At 36.1% G+C, this 15,979-nt stretch overlaps 1 protein-coding gene across 1 annotated transcript in view; it reads right to left on the minus strand.

The window, feature by feature from the left end:
• Window positions 1–3,487, minus strand: part of LOC129755953 (integrin alpha-PS3-like) — a 58,977-nt gene extending 55,490 nt beyond the window's left edge. The window contains exon 1 of the mRNA XM_055752672.1: window positions 3,256–3,487. The gene's annotated coding sequence lies outside the window, so the exon portion shown is untranslated. The remainder of the gene's footprint in view (window positions 1–3,255) is intronic.
• Between the last annotated feature and the right edge of the window lie 12,492 nt (window positions 3,488–15,979).

Raw genomic sequence — 15,979 nt, forward strand, 5'->3', positions numbered from 1 at the left:
GAGAACGTTCTACACGAGATTTATTTTACTACCGTCAGACAGTTGCAAATATTTTACATTATCAGGACGTTCCAATTAGTCATCTTAAATGAGTTTTGAATTGAACCGGTGCAAATTTTTATTTTTCATTAACACTTTTGGTGGCATCACAATCTCATAGGCATTTTTAAGAAATTCTTTTTAATTGGTAGGCAATGTCACCACCAGATGGCAATGAAATCTCTTGCGAAAATCATACGAATTTTCTTCTAAGTGTCCTGTCGTTTTGCCTGTGCTTAAATTGTGTTCATGATTATCCCATAGAGAAGGGGGTAATTAAAAACAAGCATTTAACACTTACAAGCTGCAACTTAAATTTAAGAAACAATTCTTGAAATGGAGAAGGTAATCAGTCATTTATTTAAAGTTAGTTAAATTTCAACATTGGAAAAATGCTTGTTAGACCTATTACTGTAAAAAACTGAGTAACTTTGTTCTTAAAGGGTGATACGGTCAAAATTTGGTTAATATAAACTTGACGTATTTCTTTCAATTTTGCATTTAAAAATCCTGAACACCCCTCATTTTGAAGGTGTGTGTGTGTGTGTAGAATGTTGCTCCTATTTTGATTTTGGAATTCATTCTTCAGTTGTCAAAATGCCGTCCAAGGAAGAAGAGCAGCGTATCAAAATTTTGCTCGCGCATCGCGAAAATCCGAGCTACTCGCACGCAAAGTTGGCCAAATCGCTTAAAGTTGCCAAATCAATCTTTAAAAATGTAATTAAAGTGTTTGGGGAACGTTTGTCGACAGCCAAGAAGTCTGGATCGGGGGGAAATCGAAAACCGGAAGCCACTGAGACGACAAAGAGAGTTACCGATAGTTTCAAGCGAAACCTTAACCTCTCTCTCCGAGATGCCGCAAATAAGCTGGGTGTATCGTCTACAACCGTGCATCGAGCTAAAAAACGAGCCGGACTATCGACTTACAAGAAGGTAGTGACTCCAAATCGCGATGATGAAAAAAATACATCGGCCAAAACGCGATCCTGGAGGCTGTACACGACGATGCTGACGAAGTTTGATTGCGTGGTAATGGACGACGGAACCTACGTCAAAGCCGACTACAAGCAGCTTCTGGGACAGGAGTTTTATACGGCAAAAGGAAGGGGAAAGGTAGCAGGTATTTTCAAGCACATGAAACTGTCAAAGTTCGCGAAGAAATATCTGGTTTGGCAAGGACGGCAAGGACGAGTAGCAGTTTAAGGCGAACTGGCTTTCTGCGGCGAAGAAGGAGGACAAGGCGGCTGCACAAAATCTGATGGCAGGGGTTAAACGTAAGGCCCAGCAATTCGGATTTGGAAAAGCAAAAGCCTAACTGAATATTTTTCTTGAATTTTATACTAACTAAACTTGAAAAAGAAAGATTTTTAAAATTAGCGATTTCACCGATTTACACGCGTTTTCCCTTGACCAAATTTTGACCGTATCACCCTTTATATGCCCCACTTGACCCTATTGAAGGTATTAAAGCCATCTCTTTTCGTTCTCTTAAACCAATCCACACAACGTATGAAACAAAGCAAACAATTTTAAAATTGTTTAGTTTTAAATTGAAACAGAAACCAAATTCAATATGAAATTATTCATAATTTCGAAGGTCCACGCCAATTTGCATGATTGGCTCTTATCTCAACTCAAAGACTTAGGAAGTTAAATTTTTAATCGCCTTTTTAAAATAAAGGAAAATTGCAGACTCGCATCAGGCGTTTCTGAAAAAAAAACAACAAACGTTAGAGCACCTCAAAATCCGAAACACATTTGTAAACATTAATTTTAGGTAAACCACATTTTACTAGCACGCTCCCAACCAGATGCCACCGTTTTTGGTTCAAATTTTTTTTTAAATATTTTACATATTTTTTTGTATCAGATAACAAGAAAATTATTCGAAGACATAATTTTGAGACATAAACAATGATTTCTCAATTCCGATTGAGGAATTGAAGAAAATAGATTGAACGATAAAAAAATATAAATACGAACGACAGAAATTTAAGGAAACATACACAAAGAGATATCGGGTTTGAATTTTAAACTCATTATCTCACTTATAGGAGGATGATCAAAACAAGCATCGATTTAACTTTTAGAGCTTGTTTTACGGTATGTGTAAATCGAAGAAGTTCTTAGCGATGATTTTTTACTCTCTTTTCATCCACTTTTTTCTATTCGAGACATTTAACGGTAGTTGTTTTGCTAAAAATTGTTACACTGTTTTTTAATAACAAACAACAGACTCCCAAATTGATTTCAGCACGTTATTTGCTTTCTTCACTTTCTTTGTTTTTGTTTGTCTTCTGGCACACCTTGACTCCGCGTATGACACGAGCTACAAGGTACACAAACATCCGTCCTCATCTTCTTGACTTGCGCTTGACCCACTTAAACCATCCCGGCAATTAAGCGTGAACCTCCAATTCAGCCGTTGGACTCTCAACGACTGTGATTGATTGCGTAACGCCCTTTGATTGGTTCCACATTTATTTTATTCATATTCCCAAAGCTCCACCTCAATGTTGTTGTCGTCACCCGGCTACCGGTGCCGCGAATTTGAGTCACAATCTGTCATCAGTCTATCGTGTCCCTTTTTCCAACACATATCTTCGGGTTTCGAACGGGCGGACTTGAAGATCAGCCCAAGATGTGCCGGCCGCCTCGAACTAATCACGTTGTCCCCGTCCATCCATCTCTTTGAATGTTTTCGGAGTGATTCATCAGCGCTGGTGGGTCGCGTTTGGGGATTTGTAGAGTCCGCAAAAGAGTGCTCGTTCGCCAGAGTGCAATTCTTTCGCAGTCTCACAAACCAAAATATTTGGTTTAACCCCGAAGTCCTACACCATCGCAGCATGGATGAGGCAGGTGACTGATTTCTTGGAAAGCCACCTGAGTCATTTGGACTCTGGGTTGCACTAAGGCTTATGCTGTTGATATTCAAAATTGGCATAACTGATTCATGATTTCTCGACATGTGCTCTGCATATTTGCGGTATGATCCAATATCTTTGTTTTCTTCCTCTTCACAATTATGGCACGTGATATTTTTTTCATCCGAACTAGTCAACAACTTCCAATTGACCAGAAATCAGATAGAAATTTGTTTGAAATTCATGAAAAAACACTGTACTGAACTTAAATCACACGTAACAATCTTCTTTTGTCTTCTTTTGAAAAACTTATCATTCAACCTCAAATCACTCAAAAATCTTGGACAAATACCTCAAAACTTCTGCAGCAATATTCCAAGAACCGTCCACGGATTACACAAATGTTGCCAAAGTATCAGGTACCTTTCGATATCTGTTGCAATTTTGAAGATAACGAACGAAAAAAACTAAAGATTACGCGATAAGAAACCGAAAAATCAAACAATACTGTTCTATGTCTAACGATGACGACGACGACGACTTGAGGAACTCGCTCTAGTAGATAGCAACTCTCGCGACAATGGACCCGGCCCGACTGAATGAAAGAGTTAGCGGAGCCACAGATATCGTTGGGGAAGTTTTGTTTTGCAAACGAATGAATGAACAAAATGTGTGAATGAACATTTGCCGTTAACGGCAGAGAGCAGTTTGCAGATAAAAGTCAACATTTTTTTTTATTGTTTTCTCTCGCTCAAGAGAACTTCTTTAACGAACAAAAGGTTGTTGATATCCGTTGATATCAACATTGGCCAACTAGGGAACTTGACTTTTGAAGCATTGTTTTGATTTTTTTACAATTCATATTTATGATGAATTTTAGATATAAGAATAAAATTTTTACACAAGAATATTTTTATTCGGTATTTATTTCTACAATTTTTACGGAATTTTCTCTACTTTACTGTACAAAATTTTTTAGTGGTTTTTTTTTTATTTGAAAAATTAGCAACCGTTGGATGGTTTTCTTTGAGATAATATGATTAAGATGCGCAGAAATTAGAATAATACAATTAAATAATGGTAGAAAACAGTGTCCAGGACTCTCTTCTGCTGGTGTTAGTTGATTTCGAAAAAGCATTCGACCGACTTAACCATGAAAACAACTGGCCGGCTCTAAGGCGACGAGGGGTCCCAGAGAAACTAGTCCATCTCATCGAAGCACAATACGAGGCATTTTCGTGCAAGGTCTTGCACTACGGTTTCTTGTCCGAACCAATCCCGGTAGCTGGGCAACAAGCTGAGAAAGTGGAGTGCTTCCAGTATCTTGGTAGCCAGATAACGCCTGATAATGGTACCAGGAAAGACATTGAAACCCGGATCAGAAAGGCCCGTTTCGCATTTGCGAGTCTCCGAAACATCTGGCGGTCACGCCAGTTTTCTCTACGAACGAAAATCCGAATCTTCAACTCAAACGTCAAATCCGTATTGCTGTACGGGTGCGAAACTTGGTGCACATATGCGGTAACGACGTGAAAACTGCAAGTATTTGTAAACCGCTGCCTGCGGAATATCATCCGCGCTTGGTGGCCTGGCAACTGGATCTCGAACGAGGAACTACATCGCCGGTGTCATCAAAGCCGCTAGAAATCGAGATTCGGGAACGTAAGTGGGGATAGATTGGGCACACGCTGCGAAAAGATTAAAACGAGATTTGCTGAGAGGCTCTAGATTGGAATCCAGAAGGTCATCGAAGAAGAGGCAGACCCAGAAACTCGTGGCGGCAAAGCCTAGCCGCTGAAATCCGAACTGTCTACGAGAATCTTGACTGGGACCAGGTGAAGACGCTGGCCCCGGATCGTCAACAGTGGAGGTCTTTTACCACGGCCCTATGCACCGGAGGATCGGCGCGGGATCATTAAGTAAGCAAGTAAAAGAAAACAGTGTCTATATAAAAGCGCTTATTGTACAGTATGACCCATCAAAAAAGCGAAAATTTAAATTGGAGTAATCTTTATGTTGAAATCTCCTTCAGGTTTCTTGAAAACAATTTAATTATACCTGTCTTCTAAAATGCCGAACCTCAAACCAAGCGGGTTTAATGTGCCTATTTATGTTTTGGGCAGAATTTCAGTTTTTCTGGCAATATTTCCGTATAATTTCATTGAAATTGCTAGAAACTGATAACTTTTATATGATAAAGCTTAAGTTTAGAAAAAATCTATTTTCAGCCATGTGACAGAACTTAACCATGTGACATAATCTAACCATGAGATATAATCTGTGCATGCATTATAATCAGTTCATGTTAAATAATCGGACCATGCAACGTAATTGACCATGCAACAAAATCCGACCATGTGCCATAATTCGAACATGCAACATAATCAGACCATGTGACATAATTGGACAACGTAACATAATGCGATCATACAAAATAATCCGACTATGGCATAAATAATCCAACTTTGTGACGTAAACCATGCAACATAATAGATCCATGTGACAAAATCGGACCATGAAACATATTTCGACCATGTAACAAAATCGTACATGCGACATAAACCAACTATGTGACACCCTGCAACATAATCGACCATGTAACATTGTCCTACTATGCAACAAAATCGACCATGCAACATAATCGGAACATGTGACACAATCCAATCATGCAACATAATTGGACCACGAGACATAATCTGATCATGCAACATAATCGGCCATGTGCTTATCCTATCATGCAACAAGATCAGACCATGTGACATAATCCGATCATGCAACATAATCGAACCATGTTACATAATCCGATTATGCAGTACCCAACAATAAGTCTTTACACAGAAGCCGCGAAATCTATAATGCCCATTCTAGCATTGAGAGAACTACAATGCCTCGTTCAAATCCACAATCAATTGAACAACCCGTCAACCCACCACAACGAAACACTACAAATCCGTAACCAATCTGCGAAGAAACCAAATGCTGGAAGTTAGATGCCCAAAGTCAAACCTGACTAAAGCGTGTTACAATTACTTCTCCAAGTCGAAGTACGATCAGCTTGAAAGCACATGAAAGAAGAAAGGATTCTCATCAAATTTGAAAATATGTGTAAACAATATATCCGTAACAAAATCTCTAACTTCATAATCTGAAAAAAACCATCCGCCAATGCGTCCCTAACTGATCAGTGATCCTAGTGTAGCATTTGAGTTTGTTTAACGTATTTGTTGCTATATTATTATCTGCGTGTACCTGTCATCATCATCATTTGAGTAAATTTTACTATTTGTATGATTTACTGATTGGATTTTTAATAGTAAACAATCGAACTGAAGACTCCTTTTATAGAGAGCGGACATCGGAAGAAATAACTTCCGAGCACTATTGGCTGCAAGGAACATTTCCCAGATCCCCAAATTGGGTGAGTGCGGATGGACTGAGGAAGAGAAACGGAGATTACTGACTGGTTTATTTATTTAAGGGCTTTTCTTGGGAGCTGAAAACCGACGGTTCCTGGAGTCAGTCTTTTTCCGGAGCTGAAAATTGTATCGTCCGAGAACTGGTGCCGACTCCTTCCGGAGGCTGATGCTGTATGTCACGCCTGCCGCCAGTGGTGCTCATCGGTTGCTGGTCATCTGATGACATTAAGGTCGCTGCAAGTAAGAAGAGGTGAAGAATAAAAAGAACAAAGTAAGTACTAGCGCTAGTCAGAAGAAGTAATAAAGAAAAAAGATGAAGCTGCAGTAAAGTAAGAAGAAGAAGCAATCAAATAGGAAGAAGAGGCAGCAGTGAAGTAAGAAGAAGAATTGAGGCGTAAAGATGAAGAAGAAGGCCTGCTAAATCGAAAGAAGAAAAGTAGAAGCAGAATGGAAGAAGGAGAAGAGAATGACGATGAGCAGGTGAAGAAGGAGAAAAGGAAGGGGATAACATGCGGTCTGAGAAAATAAGCAGAATTAAGCAATGATGAAAATAGATGATAAGCAACAAATTTGTTTTGGTTTTGTTTTGTGGCGTAATTTTATGAATGTTAGTGATTTGTGTTTCCTCCCCCATTGCTAGCCGGGAGTGAAGCAGAAGATTTTCAACACTAGTGTACCTCCTTCAAAGAGATTATACCTTGCTGGTGCTACCATCAGCTATCAGTCCTCATCATGAACCTGCGCAAACATTCGATTAATGCCAGTTTTGCAATATATTTTTTTTGTTTTTCTACAGTCCTCCTACACCCAGTTCCTATTTCCATTGCCACCCTAATGAACGTGCATTCAGAATGATGTGAAATTTGGTTACCGAATGTTATTTATACCAGCGATGGTTTGTGAAGTAGTTGAAAGATTATTTGAGAGGGAAATAAATCGACATGAAATATGGCACAACTCGAACAATTGCCAGGTAATTTTCGTTAACATTGGTGCTCAAGCGTTTTTTGGCACAACCAAATGATTCAATTAAGGATGGTTCGGCTAATCAGTCAGTTAAAATATTATTTAAAACAGCTCATTTACTCAATGTCTGACTGAGACGCCGGAACGTCCTAAATTAGACTACATTCACCAATTGCAGATCCATCATCCAAAACGTTTTATAATGCTGAATGAAACCTAACGCCTTTGAAACAAAAGCAAAAACTTTAAAAAAATTTGCATTAGAAAGGGTAGAGTATGGTGGGGTAAAAGTACGACCTTAGTGCTATCCTATTTTTAGAAAATTTTGCCGGTTGTTTTCCAAAAAAACAAGAACAACATTTGATTCTTTAGACTTTTATCTCTCTTCTACAAAATTACGAAGATAATCGGTCGACGCATTGGATAGCAGTAGTGAAAATGTCTAACTGCTATCGAAACGTACTCTTACCCCACCTCTGGGGCAAAAGTTCGAATGATGTGGGGTAAAAGTACGACCATTCAAAATTTTACAATTCTGCATGAAGTCAACAGGAAAATTATTTTGTATTAATCTCTGCTTACAGCAGCAGCATCTTTGTTCGCTTATGATACAAATCCTATGCATGGGCAAATAACCTGTGCGAATTTGGAGTTCTCCACTAACTGTCCATATTCAGCAGGTTTTCTAAATCTAGTTCTCATCGTATTTTAGCAATTTTTCGCGCGAGCAAGTCTTGAAGAAACAAAAATATGCGCTGATGTTTCCAGAGCATTTAAAAAAGAAGTTAAAATTTTTCGTTCAGATTTACTTCAGAAGACCCTTCGTACTTTTGCCCCATTTGCAGTTCGTACATTTGCCCCTTCAAGGTTTCTTATGATTCACAGTTTATTGTGATGAATAGAGAAATAGTAATTAAATTCTTTTTTCGGCATTTGACAGTGATTGAAAACAACTAAAAAGACACATTAAAACTTTCATTGAAAGCCAGACTTTTGATCACATAAACATGTTTGCCGCTTTTTGAAATATTACCACAGATGAACAGATGTACAAGCTCAGCAAGGCTCAACCAAAACACATAAAATTGATTGAAAACGATCGTTGGAACTTTACACACGTTTCAAGGCTTAGCTTGTACATCAGTTCATCAGTGATATTACATCATTCAAGCAAAAAAGCTACTTTACCACATTTTTCGGGGTTTTTCAACTTGTAACAAAAAAAAAATATGGCTGGTGGTTGGCAGTTCAAATCACTATCAATCCACGCCAGAGTTTTGAATTTTACTGTTCTCAGTTTGTGATAATCCCTAAACGTACTTTTACCCCACCTTACTCTAATTCTCCAACTTTGATTAAAATATTGTTTCCTTTGTATGCATGAAGTTTTATCTGCTCAATATAAACGCCTTACGCCATAATTTTCAATAAAAAACTTTTAACTTAATACATACAGTAAATAAAATTGATTTGTTTCCGGCACTCTAACTCTGAGTTTTCACTTGGGCTAGTGAGCCGACCCTGGGTGTTCTTTGGAAGAGTCCTTGTGACTGAGCGGGTTGTAACGTAAGGGATTGTTACAATATACCCAATTCAAATTTCATAGTTTCGAATCAAAGCATTCACTGTAAAAAATACACATTTTAGGAGTATGTTTTTCCACACATACCATTTTAAAATTGTTCTACACATTGATTTTATATTGTTCAAATTAAAATCATTTTCAACACATGCAAAATATATTTATTAACTTTAGCATGTATATGGTCAAAACATAAAAAGTATTGATAGAAAAAAATAAGCGTGCAGCGAAAATTTCCGAGTCAAAATGGCAACAGTCAGGGCGACAGAGTTCGCGTAGATCATTTTGAAAGATTTGCAGCTACTGGAGAAAGCTTCGGAAGTATTTGGTAAGTGTATTATTATCGATTGCAGATTAGTTTACTGAATGCATTTTATTTTTTCCATTTCAGGAAGCCAGTTTGGTGTGAAGCGCCTCGTCGAAGTTTCCCGGGACGAAATTTCTTCGCTCTTTGTCGAGTCCTTCCTCGATAAGAAAAATAAATTGCTGTGGAATGTGAAAGAAATTTTCTGCAGGATAGCGGAGTAGCGACAAAAACAGGTAAGTTTTTCAAAACTTCCAACAACCGCGATATAAGTGTTCTTCAATTTGCGCTTCAGAAAAAATCTATCAGATATGGTTCAAAAGCCCATTAAAGCTTTTGCGAAGAAAGGACTCACTTCAAATGTTAACGAAACCGATTTTTTTTTGCTATTCGCCTCAACAAAAATTAGGAGGAGTGTCCCGATAATTTTTCTTCCGGAAAAAACAGGTTGTTATTTCGAATTCAGCCTTTTGGCACTTACATCCCTCTGATCCTAAGTCTCAATTTTTTTTTTAAATTTCTGCAGGGATACGAGTTGCTTTCTTTTGCAACGGTAGACGTCGAAAGCTTGTCACCAAAAATTCAGCCGTCTATAGTACAACCTGATGAAAAAGCACAGGAGCAGAAAACGTTCAACAATCAAAGACAGGAATCTTTATCCTATGAACAGGCCCCGACAAGCGATGAACAAGAGGTAGTCTCGAAGCCAAGTGAAAGATTCGGGCAAGATATCCACGCATCGAGCTTTGCACTTTACACCCGAGGTTCTCCTCCGTCTTTTGCGTGAAACAGAGGGTGGATTGAATATAATCAAGCGCACCGCCTGTGGGTTGTTATCTGCCGAAAGTCGAAAAGAATTACTCGGCATTATTGTCGGCTATCATTTGAAACTTGGAATACGAACCGACGAAAGCGTCTTACAGGATTATACTACTGCCTACTACTACCAAAACATCATTTTCTATGTAGATAAACTGATGAACTTTCTTTTCGAAGCAAAACATAGAGAACTAAAACAGTAGGGGAGAATGAGGATACTTGATCCCTGGGGATACTTGATTCCTTAGCTATATCTCGAAACTGGAATGTCTTACAATGATCAAATGTTCTAGAAAAATGTGCCAAAATGAGCAAAATAACAATGCTTGTAGTTTAAAAAATTTTCACAAAATAATTGTTTGAGTAATTGAACTTTGTTTGAAAAATTTAACTAAATGTAACTTGAAGATCTTTTTTCATCACTTTAAAATGTTCCTTACATGGGAAAATTATGAAAAAAATATTTGTTCCAATGCATCAATCGTTCGAGCGTAAAATGAACTTCATAATGCCATATTTTCAAAGCAATGGAAAACTCTCAACTTTTTTCAGAAAAAGTTTTTTAAAATGTTGATTATGAGTACAATTGATCCCTATAGTTGGGTTACAATTGATCCCCCATCCAAACGGCTTATTCTTCTTCTGAATTGATCGTTTTGATTGCTGATTACGAAATTACTAATATTTATCCAAAAACTAATATTTATCAAACAATTGTCTGAAGAAAAAAGCAAACATTTTTCTATTAATTATAAAAAAGGCGCCTTAAAGTATGCAATGTTTTTAGCGTTGAGACTAAGTTATAGAATTTTCTTCTTATGTCTGCTATAAATTGTGAAATTAGAACAAACATGACCAAAATAGTCAATTAACATTCTATCTTGGGGTTTTGTTTGATTTTTAAACAAGGATTAGAGCTTCCTGAATAAAAGATCAAATCTCCTTCAATAGGGGATCAAGTCTCCCCTAACTTCAGAAAAATCGCAATTTTTTTACTCCCACGAAAATGTTTCTAGTTCATCAACGGGTTCAAGTATCGATCTAATTTTTGGAGCATAGAAACTTGAAGTTACAAGCTGTCAGAAAATGTCAAAGATAACGAGTTCCTAAATTTTTCCAAAAAGATATGGTGAAAATAAGAAAAGGGGATCAAGTATCCCCACTCTCCCCTACTGTAATGTCATGCAATCAAGAAAAAACATTTGTTACACACTATGTATCAAAGAAGCTTTACAGTTTGCTCATGACCTTTTCAAAAAAAGTTTTTTTCAAAATGCTATAATAGAAAATTATGTAAGTTGCAACATAGAAAACAAATTTTATTATAATATGCTACCGTTGCCATTACCATTTAATCCTAATAATATGAAAAGCTCGAAGTCAATGCAATATAAAGGAACCGAATTCAAAGCGGGCCTGTATGTAACTTCTACTGAAATTAGGCTGGTTCAATTATTCGAGATACAAGATATTTTAATGGTTGAATCTAATCGCATATTTTTGGTTTGCGAAAAATGTATTTTTGAAAGCTACAATGAACACTTCGTTGCTTATGAGGTTACGGAGGAAACACAAAATTATATTTTGCTAAACATCAATGAAATAGATGGCCCACCAATTACTCTGCATACGATTGGTTAAACATTATTTTTTCGCAAAAAAAACCAATCCATGAATTCATGATCTTTTTCGATTATTTTTGGTAAATGAATTTAATATAGCATAAAAATTAAGGAAATTTGAAATGTTGTAAGAAAACTAATAAAATTGTCATCAAAGATATTTATTTAATTTATTTTGTTGTTATTTCTTAAAATCCTATGAAAAATGAAACAAAATGATCTGGAAGAACATTCGTTCACCAATAACTGCTATTTTTGAAGCTCATGGGAATTATTTGGCGCTTTTTTAAATTCGATATGCTTAATTTCATAATTTTTCTGTGAAACATATACATTTTATGTGTCACACTTGATTCTCATATGTGGTATTTGTTAAATGAGAGACACGTCATTTGTATATGTAAATCATATTGCAAAAATCTATATAGGCAGACACATAGTCCCAATGTGTTGATTTTTTGCAGTGTATGAAATGAACAGTTCTTGAGCACATATTTTCAATCGTGAATTTATTCAAATATTTTGAAATCTAGATTTAGATGCAGAAGATGGGCTACAATTTCGCCTCAAAACTGCAAGATTTTTTATTAAACTTGGAAAATTTCTAAGCAAAAATAGTTCTACAATACTTCAACCGTAGTATGTTAGGTCATATTGTAATTAAACACGTGGTATGTTACTGTTCTAAAGAAGTTTTTTTTCATATTTTTCAATGCTTAAATAGCTCTAATGAGTATATTAAAAACCCAATTTAATACACTTAACAGTGGATTTGAGGCTTTCTTACAGAGTGTAAATTATCTTTGGAAACATATGACAAAATGATGGATTCCTTATTTCTGAATTATTTATGATTAACCTAAAAAAAAGATTATGATTAAAGAAAATCGAAAGCAAAAATTCAAAATAAAAAAAAAATGGCCAGTACGTTTTTGGAGAATAAGCGAACTGATATTCAACGAGTTCATTTACTATCAAAATATTTCAAACTGTTTAAGTTTGAGAGCCACCTTTCTCGACGCTCACTAGTGGTCATGGGGTTAGCCTCCTAAACTCTTATGTTAGATGTCTTGGGATCGATTCTCGGATGATAAATGAACTTTTTGTCCAATTTTCGATCGCCTCTGTAATTAATTTAGCGATTGCTGGCTACTGCTGCTGAGCAAATGGCTACCATTTTTGAAGCCAACGTGAGCATGATATTTACTATGGAATAGAACAATTTTCGTCGAGTTTAGTCGATTGGTATATATAAAGTGGGGTCTTGGACCCTTAATTAATGATATCCCCAACTGACCGTTCGCTATGACTTTCTGTAAGAAAGTCAAAAAAAAAAAACACTTGGTAAAATGAAAAGCTATTAAATGGATGGATGGAAATTGATAAAATTTTCAGTGAAACTATCTGGCTGTATTATGTTTACATACGCACATTTAGTGACGATCTGTCAAAAGTTCATCCACCAACATTTTTGGACAGGATCATGAAATATCCAGAAAGTTTCTTTGAGAGACCCCATTACAGTTGGAAATCAACCATTCGACTAAGGTTCATATTATAAATCGTTCTAAGAGTCCTAGGAAATCTAACCCTTTGATTGCAGAAGTGGCAAAATGAACAATTCTTCTGTCTGAGTCTTCCAACAGACTTAAAACCAGCCACACTTCATGTTTACAAAATGTTTTCCATCAGTTAAATATACAAATAAACACGACCGTTTTCCATAGTATGCGTAATAAGCACTCCCATAGATATCACAAAGTTAATATTCTATTTTGGTTAGATTTGGAACCGTGTCATTATCAGAAAACTTTGGAGGAGTTATAATAAGCCATAATGTTGTTTTTACAGTAGGAGGACAATGTGCTAAATAAACCTGTCATAATTTCGATGAAATGATTTTTTTTTTGAATTTACATATTTTGAAGAACAAGTTCCAAGAAAAGAGAACTCCTTGCTTTGCAAAAGGTATAGTTGATCATTGTAGTGTGATGATGGCCCAGGTACCGCCTAAAAATCAGAGTCGATTCCCTTTTTAATTGACGCTATCTCGAAATCCAATTGTCAGATCGTCACTATAATTACGTATGAAAACATTACAATTTTAGGTTACTGAAATTTTCATCAATTTCCATACATTCAATAGTTATTCACATTCCATTTTTTTCGAATGCACTCTTTATATCACCATCACGATTCAAAGTGTCAATGCTGCCCGACTCTCCTTTAACTTGAATGTAATTTAAAATTCATATTTGATTCAAATCAGCTAAGCTAATAATCTAATAACCAAATCTTTCGAAAACGAATCCAGTGTTAGAGAAAAGATTGATATGTAGACTGCTGTTTTTGAAATTCTTCCAAAGTCAAACGAATTCCTTAAAAAAATCCATATGACGCGGGCAAGCACTTTTCAAGCCGAAGAATTTCACGAAACTTGCCCATTGAGAAATTGCGTAAAGAGTTAAATTATACCTACCTATCTTTGCCAACTCGAAGTGACCGCGATGACTCATTTAGATAAACCGGTACGGGTTTTTTTTTGAAAAGCATAACAATAACAAACCTGATGACGAGCCCCGCGTGGTGGGAATTTTTTTGATGAGAACGTTTCTCGAATTTTGAACTTCAGCAACAGTAAAAAGCTCTCAGAAAGCATTATGTTCCGATGAAAACATGAACCAGTTCACTACCGTTAATGTTTACTAAACGGGATTCACTCAGAAGCAGTTCAGTCCCACGTGGCTGCAATTTTAAATATACAAACAGAAAATATTGGCTTTCCTGATTCTATAAGAGAAACTTTCAAGAATACAGGAGGTTTTTGATTTTAATTTTTGGCAAACTATCATCTCGAATGAGTTTCAACCGGTATCGTTGTTAGCTTTACATGATTTTTATTTAAAAAAAAACCAACGAAAGTGGCGCGTAAATGAAAAGCTTATTTTTCGAGTTGCCTCAATCCACGCTTTTCAGTCAAGCAGTGTAGTCGAGCAAAAGCTTAAAATAACTTTGTTAAGTTTCAAGTACCAACTCATTACTTGTGCAGTTTGCCATAGTATGAGCTTTTCTAGCAAGGCAATCGATTTTATAGTGAACATGTACTAAATTTTGAGGCGGTTCATTTAAACCCTTTTAACCCCTTAGAACCCGAGTAAAAAATGTATAAATTCATTGTTGGTGCCAATAACCGACTGCAATCGGTGGAATTTCAGATATTTCTAAAACAAAAAATCAAACAACAGATTTTGGAATTGGCCAGATTGGCTGCATTGCTTTTGAATTCAGCCAGAAAAGATAAGCTTGAAGTAAACAACTTTGGACACTTTTAAGGTTGATAAAAGTTTTTGAGTTTAAAACGAATTTTCTCAAGGTTATTTTATCTTTTTGGACAAAAGTGACCGATTTTTTATTATTATTTAGTGAATTTACAAATACAATTATTTTTAAATCGAATTATAGTTTGATAATTCATTTGAAAATCAAAAGTTCAGCACATACAAGTTTTTATGAAGGTTGAATAATGACTAGAAAGGTGAATAAGGGATTGTTTTTGTAAGCCCTTATTTTGTTTGTTAAATGTCGATGAACAGGTAAAAAAGAATAAATTTATGATTTTTGTCATTTAAACATTGCTTATGCTTATGCTTATGCTTATGATACATGCTTATGATACATACACAGCCAGATCTTGTCAGCATCCCGGTGAGTAGTAAAAATACATTTACTACTCATCTTAACTAGGCCGGGCCCACTGTGCAGTATTGGACGCAGAGACAACTGGAACACAGGGAAGAAGAAACGTGGACAACAGTACCATACGTTTCCATGGCTACTTATTACTAAGATTTTAACGTTGGAAGCACATATGCTAAATTTTTGTGTGCTACTAGATGATGGCCCGTATGCATTCGTCCTTCTGTGGATGGAAATGACGTTTTTCTGCACAGAAATCCAAATCTTCAATATTTCCTTCCAAATTTTCTTAATTTTATTCTTTAACTTCTTTGACTTTAAAATTATGATTCAAGTATTGTATTATCGTAAACTGTAATTTAGAGTTTTGGATTTCGATGCACTATCATTTCTGGTCATTGACCTTGGATATAGCGCCTTTGCTCGCTCTTGAAAAGAAACTTTAGCAGATAAAAAAAAACATAATTAGTGTTCCCAAATCCCCTTCCCCCAGCAAAACTTCAAAAAAGAACAGAGAAAAATATTAGAAGGAAAACAAAATTTTTGGAGTTCTGTTAATAACTCGAATGGCTTTATTGATTTACCATTGGATGCCATACTACAACCGATGTTAATTTTCAGTATTAAAATGGGATTTCAATAACAATTCATTGTAGAAGAGAAAGTTAATA

This window comes from Uranotaenia lowii, chromosome 3, assembly GCF_029784155.1.
Source record: "Uranotaenia lowii strain MFRU-FL chromosome 3, ASM2978415v1, whole genome shotgun sequence".
Lineage (NCBI taxonomy): Eukaryota > Metazoa > Arthropoda > Insecta > Diptera > Culicidae > Uranotaenia > Uranotaenia lowii.